The 13,807-nt window shown below is 44.7% G+C and overlaps 1 protein-coding gene across 3 annotated transcripts in view; it reads left to right on the top strand.

Moving 5' to 3' along the window:
* The window catches only part of SLC12A7 (solute carrier family 12 member 7), a 485,337-nt gene that overhangs the window by 457,989 nt on the left and 13,541 nt on the right, over positions 1–13,807 (top strand). The window lies entirely within an intron of this gene.

The following is a 13,807-nucleotide window of genomic DNA, read 5'->3' as shown; positions in this document are numbered from 1 at the left end:
GCAGTCAAAAAAACAAATAGAATGTTAGGAATTATTAAGAATGGAATGGTTAATAGAACGGAAATTGTCAAAATGCCTCTATATCGCTCCAAGGTGAGACCACACCTTGAATACTGTGTACAATTCTGGTCGCCGCATCTCAAAAAAGATATAGTTGCGATGGAGAAAGTACAGAGAAGGGCAACCAAAATGATAAAGGGGATGGAACAGCTTCCCTATGAGGAAAGGCTGAATAGGTTAGGGCTGTTCAGCTTGGAGAAGAGACGGCTGAGGGGGGGATATGATAGAGGTCTTGAACGAGTAGATGTGACTCAGTTATTTTCACTTTCGAATAATAGGACTAGGGGGCATTCCATGAAGTTAGCAAGTAGCACATTTAAGACTAATCGGAGAAAATTCTTTTTCACTCAATGCACAATAAAGCTCTGGAATTTGTTGCCAGAGGATGTGGTTAGTGCAGTTAGTGTAGCTGGGTTCAAAAAAGGTTTGGATAAGTTCTTGGAGGAGAAGTCCATTAATGGCTATTAATCAATTTTACTTAGGGAATAGCCACTGCTATTAATTGCATCAGTAGCATGGGATCTTCTTATTGTTTGGGTAATACTGTTGCAGTCTGGGAAGCTGCAGTTCGAGAGTGGACCCTTGAGCCAAACCACCCTGGGTAGAGTAGCTCGGGAGGCGGAGCCACAGGCACAGATCTTCACCCGGGAACCAGGAACCCCCCAGGAGGAGCCCGTAGGGTCCTGGAGCCTTGGGGCTTAGGAGACACACGTGTGGGTCTTCACCCGGGAACTGGGAACCCCCCAGGAGGAGCCCGTAGGGTCCCAGAACCTTGGGACTTGAGAGTACAGATAAGCTCTTCACCCGGGAACCGGAACCCCCCAGGAGGAGCCCGTAGGGTCCCAGTCCCTTGGGACTTATGCACAGTGTCAGTCTCTATAGAAAGGCCCGGGCAAGGAGTAGGCACAGAGTCCAGCAGCAAGGGCCAATAGGCCAGGGAGCACAGAGCCAGCGGGAGCAGGGTCAGAGTCAGTAATGTCTTGTATGGTAACTTGCAGGGTGCAAAATGGGAGCCAGCAGCGAGTAGGCCTGAGCCTGGCAGGAAGTAGAAGGTAACAAGACCCAAGACAGTCTGGCAGTAGAGAAAACAGTCCCAGCCCAGACCTGCGTAGGACACTGTCCGGAGGACAGGAGCGCAGCAGCTTCGGCCGAGAAGCCAAGGACAGAGGCAGGCGGCAGGCAGGAGCAGAGTCTGGAACGAGCAGAGGTCGGTGGCTGGCGGCAGGCAGAAGCAGAGTCAGGAACGAGCAGAGGTCGGTGGCTGGTGGCAGGCAGAAGCAGAGTCAGAGTCAGGAACGAGCAGAGGTCGGTGGCTGGCGGCAGGCAGAGTCAGGAACGAGCAGAGGTCGGTGGCTGGCGGCAGGCAGAAGCAGAGTCAGGAACGAGCAAAGGTCGGTGGCTGGCGGCAGGCAGAAGCAGAGTCAGGAACGAGCAGAGGTCGGTGGCTGAAGCAATACAACGGAAGTGCAACTAAGAACTACACACTGTAGCGACCCTCGTTGCAAGGCAATGAGAGGACTGAAGAACGCCAGTTATATCGGGCTTGGGGCGTGGCGTGGCCAGCTCAGGCGGGGTCAGGCTTCCGGTGAGCGTACGTCCATAACGCGCGTGCGCGCGGGGCGGCAGCGAGACGGCCCAACAATGGCGGATGCCCCGAATACTCAGCAGAGCCGCAGAGGCGGCAGCGTTCCCGGCCTCGGAGGTGAGCCCTGATTACAGCCAGTAAGGGGAGAGCGGTGGAGACCGCAACAAATTGCCAGGTTCTTGTGGCCTGGTTTTGGCCTCTGTTGGAAACAGGATGCTGGGCTTGATGGACCTTTGGTCTGACCCAGCAAGGCAATTTCTTATGTTCTTATGAGCTAGGAGGCGATATCCTTTTATGGATTACAAACGATTATAAAGACAGGAAACAGAGAGTAGGATTAAATGGTCTATTTTCTCAGTGGAAAAGGGTAAACGGTGGAGTGCCTCAGGGATCTGTACTTGGACCGGTGCTTGTCAATATACATATAAATGATCTGGAAAGAAATACGACGAGTGAGGTAATCAAATTTGCAGATGATACAAAATTTTTCAGAGTAGTTAAAACACAAGCGGATTGTGATAAATTGCAGGAGAACCTTGCAAGACTGGAAGATTGGGCATCCAAATGGCAGATGAAATTTAATGAGGACAAGTGCAAGGTGTTGCATATAGGGAAAAATAACCCATGCTGTAGTTGTACGATGTTAGGTTCAATATTAGGAGCTATCACCCAGGAAAAAGTTCTAAGCCTCATAGTGGATAATACATTGAAATCAGCTCAGTGTACCTCAGCAGTCAAAAAAAAGTAAACAGAATTTTAGGAATTATTAGGAAGGGAATGGTGAATAAAACATAAAGGGGCTGATTTTCAAAGCCCTACGCATGTCGGGCCTATTTTATAAAGGCCTGGTGACGCGCGTAAAACCCCGGGACGCATCTAAGTCCCAGCGTTTTACAAAAGGGGTGGGGCCATAGGCATTCGGCACAGCAGCAAATGACCACTGTGCCGGGGAATCGCGTGCCGGCAGGCTGCAGGTGCGCGCAACCTGTTCCTGACCCGAGTCAGTCGCAGAAGGTAAATTAAATTTTTTTCAGGGGATTAGGATAGGGCTATGGGGGGAATAGGTTAGGGAAAGGGGTGGGAAGGTTAGTTTAGGGGGAAGGGAAGTTCCTTCACAGTCCGCTCCGATTTCGGGGTAGCGCGCACACATGTACACCCACGCTCACGTATGAAAATCTACCCCAAATTGTCATAATGCCTGTGCAGCACACAAGTCTACCCCACCACTCACACAGGGCATTAAGGAACTCAAAAAAACAACAGGATTACAGTGGGTTCTGGTAGAATTAGACCTGTGAAGCGGAGACACACACTGTATCAAGTGCAACAAGTACAAAACGCCTTCTCTGTATTAAATACTGAAGAAGTTCTTGAGAAAAAGATTGAAGTGTTGTCTGAAAAGAGAGAAGAAACCCAATGCATACAGAAATTCCGGATCAGTAACCAAAGGAAAAACCTCATTGTGCTGGATGAATCTGACATCACAGGCACTAATCTTGTGAAGGGAAAGGGTGAAGTGGATAACAAAACTCAACTAAAGTCACAAAAGGAGTCCAGGAACAACAATAACCTGAATGATGAAATCTGGAAAGCTATGTGCACAAATGCTCATATTTTGGGCAATAAAATCCCAGATCTGCAAGCCCTAATGGAGGAGGCGGATTTGGACGTTGTTGCTGTCACAGAGACAAGGTTCACGGAATCACATGATTGGGATACGGCAATACCGGGCTATAACTTTTTAAGGAAGGACAGAGAGGATAGGAAAGGGGGAGGAGTGGCTGTTTATGTCAGAAACAATATCCAAGCATCTGAGCTGCAAGGAAGATGGGGCAATGAAGAAGCTTTATGGGCCAACCTAAAAAAAGATGAGGCATCCGTTTTTATTGGAGTGGTTTACAGGCCTCCAAACCAAAAGGAAGAGCTGGACAGAGATCTGGTTGAAGACATCCAAAAGATGGGAAAGAAGGGAGAAGTGGTGATCGTAGGAGACTTTAATTTGCCAGATGTAGACTGGAGAATCCCATCTGCAGAATCTAACAATAGTAAAGAAATAGTGGATGCCCTGCAAGGAGCTTTGTTCAAACAAATGGTAATGGAACCCACAAGAGAGGGGGGTATACTCGATTTAGTGCTCACTAATGGAGATAATGTCTCTGATGTCCAGGTGGGTGGCCACCTCAGCACCAGTGATCATCATACGGTATGGTTTAATATCACAAAAAGGATACAGAAAAGAAGCACAAAGACCCAAGTTTTGCAGTTCAAAAACACAGACTTTGATGAAATGGGGAAGTATCTGGAGGAAGAACTAGTAGACTGGGAGAATGAGAGAGACGTGGAACAACAGTGGACCAAACTAAAAGGAGCAATTACCAAGGCAACTAATCTATATGTTAGAAAAGTAAAGAAAAGCAAAAGAAAAATGAAACCTATCTGGTTCTCAAAGGAGGTGGCTAACAAAATAAAGGCTAAAAGAACAGCGTTCAAGAAATATAAAAGATCCCAAAGGGAGGAGCACAAGGAAGAATATCTGGTGAACTGAGGGAGACAAAGAAAGTAATCAAGACGGCAAAAATTCAAGCGGAAGAAAGGATTGCCAAAAAGGTAAAGAGAGGTGACAAAACATTTTTCAGATACATCAGTGAAAGGAGAAAAGTCCAAAGTGGTATAGTGAATTTGAAAGATGAAAAGGATCAATGTGTGGAGAGAGACGAAGAAATGGCAGAAGTATTAAACAAATACTTCAGTTCAGTGTTCACTAAAGAGGACCATGGAGAAGGACCGTCGCTAGTTAACATGAAACTGGAAAGGAATTGAGTAGATGTAACTCCATTTACAGTAGAGAATGTATGGGAAGAGCTGGGGAAACTGAAAGTGGACAAAGCCATGGGGCCTGATGAGGTTCATCCCAGGATACTGAAAGAGCTCAGAGATGTGCTGGCGGGTCCGCTGTGTGACCTGTTCAATAGATCCTTAGAAACAGGAGTGGTGCCGAGTGATTGGAGAAGAGCGGTGGTGGTCCCACTTCACAAGAGTGGGAACAGAGAAGAGGCTGGTAACTACAGACCGGTCAGCCTCACCTCGGTGGTGGGAAAAGTAATGGAATCACTGTTGAAAGAAAGAATAGTGAATTATCTACAGTTGCAAGAATTGCTGGACCAGAGGCAGCATGAATTCACCAGGGGAAGATCCTGTCAGACAAATCTGAGGACTTTTTTGACTGGGTAACCAAGGAATTGGATCAAGGAAGAGCACTCGATGTCATCTACTTGGATTTCAGCAAGGCTTTTGATACGGTCCCACACAGGAGACTGGTGAATAAAATGAGAAGCTAAGGAGTGAGTGCTGAGGTGGTGACCTGGATTGCAAACTGGTTGACGGACAGAAAACAATGTGTGATGGTAAATGGAACTTACTCTGAAGAGAGAGCAGTGTTAAGCGGAGTGCCGCAAGGATCGGTGTTGGGACCGGTCCTGTTCAATATCTTTGTGAGCGACATTGCGGATGGGATAGAAGGTAAGGTTTGTCTTTTTGCAGATGACACTAAGATCTACAACAGAGTGGACACGCCAGAAGGAGTGGAGAGAATGAGATGGGATTTAAGGAAGCTGGAAGAATGGTCGAAGATATGGCAGCTGAGATTCAATGCCAAGAAGTGCAGAGTAGTGCACATGGGGTGTGGAAATCCGAAAGAACTGTATTTGATGGGGGGAGAAGGGCTGATATGTACAGAGCAGGAGAGAGAGACCTTGGGGTGATAGTCTCTAATGATCTGAAGTCGGCGAAACAGTGTGACAAGGCGATAGCTAAAGCCAGAAGAGTGCTGGGCTGCATAGAGAGAAGAATATCAAGTAAGAAAAGGGAAGTGATAATCCCCTTGTACAGGTCCTTGGTGAGGCCTCACCAGGAGTACTGTGTTCAGTTCTGGAGACCGTATCTCCGAAGGGACAGAGACAGGATGGAGGTGGTCCAGAGAAGGGCGACCAAAAAGGTGGAGGGTCTTCATCGAATGACTTATGAGGAGAGATTGAAGAATCTAAATATGTACACCCTGGAAGAAAGGAGGAACAGGGGTGATATGATTCAAACTTTCAGATACTTGAAAGGTTTTAATGATCCAAAGACAACGACAAACCTTTTTCCGTTGCAAAAAAATCAGCAGAACCAGGGGTCACGATTTAAAACTCCAGGGAGGAAGACTCAGAACCAATATCAGGAAGTATTTCTTCACGGAGAGGGTGGTGGATGCCTAGAATGCCCTTCCGGAGGAAGTAGTGAAGACCAAAACTGTGAAGGATTTCAAAGGGGCGTGGGACAAACACTGTGGATCCATAAAGTCTAGAGGATGTGAATGAAGAGAAGAGGCAAGGGGGTGGCTTGCTTGCGGGAATGACAGCTACTACCTGGAGATTAATATCCTTATTCAATAAACATACACACAGTTAATGCGACTCCAACTTTGCTTTATGCTTCAACGGCAAGAGGAAATGTGGAAAAAAGGATTTGCATCCACAAAAAAGCAGGGGAGTAGCTTGCTTGTTACGGCAGTTACTACCCCAAACCAAATAAGCCTGATACTTCACTTTCAATGCACATCCAGCCTAGCTCTCTGCTTCAACGGCAGAGAGAATAAAGAAAAGATGATTTATATTCAGCATCAACTAACAAGGAATGAATTACATAGTCTGGGTAAACAAATAAGCATGGGCGTAGCTTACTTGTTACGGCGGTTACTACCCCGAATCAATTAAGCATGATACTTCAATTGGAATACATATCCAGCGCAGCTCACTGCTTCAACAACAGGGAGAATGAAGGAAAGAGGATTTATATTCAGACAACCAACAAGGACTGATTTGCCCAGGCAGGGTAAACAAACGGGAGTAGCTTGCTTATTACGGCGGTTACTACCCCAAACCAATTAGCTAGATACTTCACTTATTTGCAGCTCCAGCACTGCTGTATGCATCGATGGTGGGGGTGGAAGGGAATTGGAACCAAAAAGTTACCAATAAGGGCCCTGACCTCAGCGGTCAGAGTATCAGATAAGTATGAAAACAAATAGGTGTGAAAGCTTGCTGGGCAGACTGGATGGGCCGTTTGGTCGTCTTCTGCCGTCACTTCTATGTTTCTGTTTCTGTGTATTGCTCCATGGTGAGACTGCACTTCGAACACTATGTACGATTCTCGTAACCCATCTCAAAAAAGATATACTTGCACTGGAGAAAGTATATAGAAGGGCGACAAAAATGATACAGGGGATGGAACAGCTCCCCATGAGGAAAGGCTAAAGAAGTTGGGGATGTTCAGCTAGAAGAAGAGATGGCTGAGGGGGGGATATGATAGAGGTCTTTAAAATCATGAGAGGTCTAGAATGGGTAGATGTGAATTGGTAATTTACTCTTTCAGATAATAGAGGACTAGGGGGCGCTCCATGAAGTTAGCAGGTAACACATTTAAAACTAATCGGAGAAAATTCTTTTTCACTCAACACACAAGCTCTGGAATTTGTTGCCAGAAGATGTGGTTAGTTCAATTAGTGTTACTGGGTTTAAAAAAGGTTTGGATAAGTTCTTGGAGGTGAAGTCAATTAATCTCTTAATCAAGTTGACCTAGGGAATAGCCACTGCTATTACTGGCATCAATAGCATGAGCTCTACTTAGGGTTTGGGTATTTGCCAAGTACTTGTAGCCTGGATTGACAACTGTTAGAAACAGGATGCTGGACTTAATGGGCCCTTGGTCTGACCCAGTATGGCAATTTCTTATGTTCTTAAAAAGGTTTGGACCATTTCTTGGAAGAAAAGTCCATAAACCATTATTGAGATGGACTTGGGGAAATCCATTTCTTATTCCTGAGATAAGCATCATGGAATCTCTCTACCTTTTGGGATCCTGCCAGGTATTGTGGAAACAGGATACTGAGCTTCATGGACCTTTGGTCTGACCCAGTATAGCAAATACTATGTTCTAACTAGGACAGGAGAGAACCCTTAAATCCAAGTGGGGATAGAGTGCCAAGAAATAGGTGGTGATCATCAATGTAAGAAGCAGCAGACAGGTCAAGGTGGATAAGGATCCACCAAAGTCATTTGGTTATGGTGAAAAACAGGTCATTAAAGACTTTGGCAAGGGCTATTTATGTGGAATGTAGAGGGCAAAACCCAGATTAGAATGGATTGAGAATGGCTTGAGAAGAAAGAAAGTCAGACAGACAGTAGAGGTAAACAGCATGTTTGAATAGTTTGGATACAAAAGGGAGGAGGGAGATAGGATGTTAGGTCAATTGGGGTTCAGTGAGGGTTTTTTGAGGAGAGGCGTGATCACAGCATGTTTGAATGCAGCAGAAAAGGTGGCAGTGGAAAGTGACAGATTGAGGGTGGAAGGGGTGATTGCAGGGAAAAAAAGAACTGATAAGCTGGATGGAAATTGAGCCAGAGGATCAAGTAGTGAGTCTGGAGGAGTTAAAAAGATGGGCAGTTTTCTCCATTGTCATTTTAGAAAATGAGAGAGTAACAGGGAAGAGAGGAATGAAGTGGGGGAAGATAGAGGTGATCTATTTCAGAATTTGAGATTAATTTTCTGAACCTTGTCATGGAAGTAGTCCGTCATAGTCTGGGCAGAGTGAAGGTGGAGGATGGAGGAAGCGAATACATTTTGATTAAGGAATTGAGTATGGCAAAGAGATGGCAAGGTTTGGAGGGTAAGAACATAAGAACATGCCATACTGGGTCAGACCAAGGGTCCATCAAGCCCAGCATCCTGTTTCCAACAGTGGCCAATCCAGGCCATAAGAACCTGGCAGGTACCCCAAAAACTAAGTCTATTCCATGTTACAGTTGCTAGTAATAGCGGTGGTTATTATCTAAGTCAACTTAATTAATAGCAGGTAATGGACTTCTCCAAGAACATATCCAATCCTTTTTTAAACACAGCTATACTAACTGTACTAACCACATCCTCTGGCAACAAATTCCAGAGTTTAATTGTACGTTGAGTAAAAAAGAACTTTCTCCAATTAGTTTTAAATGTGCCACATGCTAACTTCATGGAGTGCCCCCTAGTCTTTCTATTATCCGAAAGAGTAAAAAAAGATTCACATCTACCTGTTCTAGACCTCTCATGATTTTAAACACCTCTATCATATCCCCCTCAGCCATCTCTTCTCCAAGCTGAAAAGTCCTAACCTCTTTAGTCTTTCCTCATAGGGGAGTTGTTCCATTCCCCTTATCATTTTGGTAGCCCTTCTCTGTACCTTCTCCATCGCTATTATCTTTTTTGAGATGCGGCGACCAGAATTGTACACAGTATTCAAGGTGTGGTCTCACAATGGAGCGATACAGAGGCATTATGACATTTTCCGTTTTATTCACCATTCCCTTTCTAATAATTCCCAACATTCTGTTTGCTTTTTTGACTGCCGCAGCACACTGAACCGACGATTTCAATGTATTATCCACTATGACGCCTAGATCTCTTTCTTGGGTAGTAGCACCTAATATGGAACCTAACATTGTGTAACCATAGCATGGGTTATTTTTCCCTATATGCATCACCTTGCACTTATCCACATTAAATTTCATCTGCAATTTTGATGCCCAGTTTTCCAGCCTCACAAGGTCTTCCTGCAATTTATCACAGTCTGCTCTTGATTTAACTACTCTGAACAGTTTTGTATCATCCGCAAATTTGATTACCTCACTTGTCGTATTTCTTTCCAGATCATTTATAAATATATTGAAAAGTAAGGGTCCCAATACAGATCCCTGAGGCACTCCACTGCCCACTCCCTTCCACTGAGAAAATTGTCCATTTAATCCTATTCTCTGTTTCCTGTCTTTTAGCCAGTTTGTAATCCTCGAAAGGACATCGCCACCTATCCCAAGACTTTTTATTTTTCCTAGAAGCCTCTCATGAGGAACTTTATCAAATGCCTTCTGAAAATCCAAGTATACTACATCTACTGGGTCACCTTTATCCACATGTTTATTAACTCCCTCAAAAAAGTGAAGCAGATTTGTGAGGCAAGACTTGCCTTGGGTAAAGCCATGCTGACTTTGTTCCATTAAACCATGTCTTTCTATATGTTCTGTGATTTTGATGTTTAGAATACTTTCCACTATTTTTCCTGGCACTGAAGTCAGTCTAACTGGCCTGTAGTTTCCCGGATCGCCCCTGGAGCCCTTTTTAAATATGGGGGTTACATTAGCTATCCTCCAGTCTTCAGGTACAATGGATGATTTTAATGATGGGTTACAAATTTTTACTAATAGGTCTGAAATTTCATTTTTTAGTTCCTTCAGAACTCTGGGGAGTATAACATCCGGTCCAGGTGATTTACTACTCTTCAGTTTGTCAGTCAGGTCTACCACATCTTCTAGGTTCACCGTGATTTGGTTCAGTCCATCTGAATCATTACCCATGAAAACCTTCTCCAGTACAGGTACCTCCCCAACATCCTCTTTAGTAAACACCGAAGCAAAGAAATAATTTAATCTTTCCGCGATGGCCTTGTCTTCTCTATGTGCCCCTTTAACCCCTCGATCATCTAACAGTCCAACTGACTCCCTCACAGGCTTTCGGCTACGGATATATTTTAAAAAGTTTTTACTGTGAGTTTTTGCCTCTATGGCCAACTTCTTTTCAAATTCTCTCTTAGCCTGTCTTATGAATGTCTTACATTTAACTTGCCAACGTTTATGCATTATCCTATTTTCTTCTGTTGGATCCTTCTTCCAATTTTTGAATGAAGATCTTTTGGCTAAAATAGCTTCTTTCACCTCCCCTTTTAACCATGCCGGTAATCGTTTTGCCTTCTTTCCACCTTTCTCAATGTGTGGAATACATCTGTATTGTGCTTCTAGATTGGTATTTTTTAACAATGACCACACCTCTTGCACACTTTTTACTTTTGTAGCTGCTCCTTTCAGTTTTTTCCTAACTATTTTTCTCATTTTATCAAAGTTTCCCTTTTGAAAGTTTAGCACGAGAGCCGTGGATTTGCTTACTGTCCCCCTTCCAGTCATTAAATCAAATTTGATCATATTATGATCACTATTGCCAAGCGGCCCCACCACCGTTACCTCTCTCACCAAATCCTGTTCTCCACTGAGAATTAGATCTAAAATTGCTCCCTCTCTCGTCTGTTCCTGAACCAATTGCTCCATAAAACTATCATTTATTCCATCCAGGAACTTTATTTCTCTAGTGTGTCCCGATGATACATTTACCCAGTCAATATTGGGGTAATTGAAGTCTCAAGAACACTGGTGCAGGTAAATGAGTATATTTTCCATTCAATGGTAAATAACTGTTTTATTATTGCAAATGTTCCAATATCCTTACTGTGGCAACTCCATACAAAGTAACAGTCAAGAGTTACAGGTCCCCCGACACGGTCCCGTGTTTCGCGGTGGCTGCATCGGGAGGGACCGGATGATATTCAAAATCTGGAATATAACATGAGTAATCAAACATGGAAAAAGACAGGCTGCAGAAAAACAAGTTACAGTGGGTAATCACATACCTTATAGACAATCATCAGGAGCGCGGGCATCCTCTGCATTTGACAAACATTTAAAGGGCAAAAAGGCGCGAAAGCTAGCTCTCGCGAGATGCTGAGAATGACAGGAAAGCACCTGTAATCGGGTTAACAAATTAACAAAAGAACTGGTGAACCGGTTACAGTAAATATTAACATATCTTATACGCAGGCATCAGGGGAGCGCTCTCAGCATTAGACAAACATTTAAAAGCAGAAGGACACGGAAAATCCGTGCTCCCAAGATGCTGTAAATAACAGGAAGACACCTATAAAACAGTCAACAAAGATCCTAGTAAAACTGATACCATTCGATATCTTTGTTGAGACCATGAGGGGAGACTGAGTTAAGGGTGAAAATCCAGCGCTGCTCTCTCCGACCAAGCATACCGGGAAAATCTCCACCTCGTAGGGGGGGCGAGACCACCTCTAATACAAGGAAGGAGAGATCAGCGATGGAGTGACCAGCATGGATCCAATGCATTACAAGAGGTTCGTCAGTTCTAGATGATCTGATGTTGGAGCAGTGCTCGATAATGCGTGTCTTAATCATCTGTGAGGTTTTCCCCACGTATATAAGCGAGCAGGGACAATAAATCACGTAAACAACACCTTTGGTGCAGCAGTTTGACTGAGAGTATAATTTGAACTCACGTCCAGACCCAGGGTGTTTAAATACTGTCAATGACTCTGTGTGGCTGCACATCGTGCAGCGACCACAGGGGTTATGACCACCAATGGTGCGTGAGTGGTGTCGCGTAGGTGATGAGGATGTATGAACAAGGCGATCTCTCAGATTTGTAGCTCTTTTGAAAGTGAAGCGAGGGGGACCATGCATCAGATCAGTGAGGGACAGGGCCGACCAGTGACGTTTAATCATGTTCACAATGGATCTTCCGACAGTGGAAAAGGGAAGAATGCAGTTGTAAGAAATATCATCTGGCTGTGTGGAGGGACTAAAGAGCCAGTCCCGGTGTGTGTACAAGGCCCGTTTAAAGGCTTTTTTCACAATCCGGGCTGGATATCCCCTTTCAACAAACCGGGTAAATAAGCCATCTGATTGGGAAAGAAATTCCATCCGTGAGGAGCAAAGGCGCCGAAGCCTTAAAAATTGCCCCGTCGGTATGTTATCCCGGAGTGCCAACGACACTACCATTGTCATTAAGCCAGCTGATAAGGGGGGTGGTATTGTAATCCTAGACAGACTAGATTATGAAGCGGAAGCGTTGAGACAACTTGGGGATACTTCTTTCTATATTCCCCTTCCCTCAGACCCCACGGAATCTCTACTTCAGGATATCAAATCTGTTGTTCAATCAGCCCTTGATTCCCATATGATCACCAATAAAGAAGCCAAATTTTTGATTTCCTCCTACCCTGTTATGCCTCTATTTTATACCCTCCCCAAGATACACAAGTCTTTGACACATCCCCCGGGTCGCCCCATTGTGTCCGGCATTGGATCCTTGCTCGAACCACTGTCCCAATTTGTGGACGTTTTTTTGAAACCTTTGGTACCCCGTATTAGATCTTATGTCCGGGATTCCTCCCATTTTATGACATTGTTATCAGGTATTGAAGTTTCTCAGCCCATTTTCCTTATTACATTGGATGTGGTTTCACTTTATTCAAACATTCCTCAAAATGAGGCCCTTACTGTTATTGAAAAAGTGCTGAACACACGTCCACCACACAGGGTTACCACATCGTTTCTGGTACAACTTGTCGAAATTGCACTGACCAAAAATTTTTTTCGTTTCCAAGATGTGATATACCAACAGATCAAGGGGACAGCCATGGGCGCCACCATGGCACCCAGTCTGGCGTGCCTATACATGGATGAATATGAAACCGCTTATATCTATCCGTCTAGATGGTCTCAATTCATCCATGTATGGCTTCGCTACATCGACGATATTTTTATCATCTGGACAGGCTCCAACATACAGTTTTTCATGTTCTTGGATTGGGTGAATTCAATCAATTCCCATATCCAATTTAATCACTGCATGCACCCCTCCCAGATATCCTTTTTGGACATTTCGATTTCTTGGAATGGGGACCATTTTGACACTACCCTGTTTCGCAAGAACACTGATCGAAATACACTGCTCGCCTATAACAGCTGTCACCCCCGGGCACTCCGGGATAACATACCGACGGGGCAATTTTTAAGGCTTCGGCGCCTTTGCTCCTCACGGATGGAATTTCTTTCCCAATCAGATGGCTTATTTACCCGGTTTGTTGAAAGGGGATATCCAGCCCGGATTGTGAAAAAAGCCTTTAAACGGGCCTTGTACACACACCGGGACTGGCTCTTTAGTCCCTCCACACAGCCAGATGATATTTCTTACAACTGCATTCTTCCCTTTTCCACTGTCGGAAGATCCATTGTGAACATGATTAAACGTCACTGGTCGGCCCTGTCCCTCACTGATCTGATGCATGGTCCCCCTCGCTTCACTTTCAAAAGAGCTACAAATCTGAGAGATCGCCTTGTTCATACATCCTCATCACCTACGCGACACCACTCACGCACCATTGGTGGTCATAACCCCTGTGGTCGCTGCACGATGTGCAGCCACACAGAGTCATTGACAGTATTTAAACACCCTGGG

The sequence above is a fragment of the Rhinatrema bivittatum genome, chromosome 2, assembly GCF_901001135.1.
Source record: "Rhinatrema bivittatum chromosome 2, aRhiBiv1.1, whole genome shotgun sequence".
In the NCBI taxonomy this organism is placed as follows: domain Eukaryota; kingdom Metazoa; phylum Chordata; class Amphibia; order Gymnophiona; family Rhinatrematidae; genus Rhinatrema; species Rhinatrema bivittatum.
This window is presented reverse-complemented; position numbering and strand designations above follow the sequence as displayed.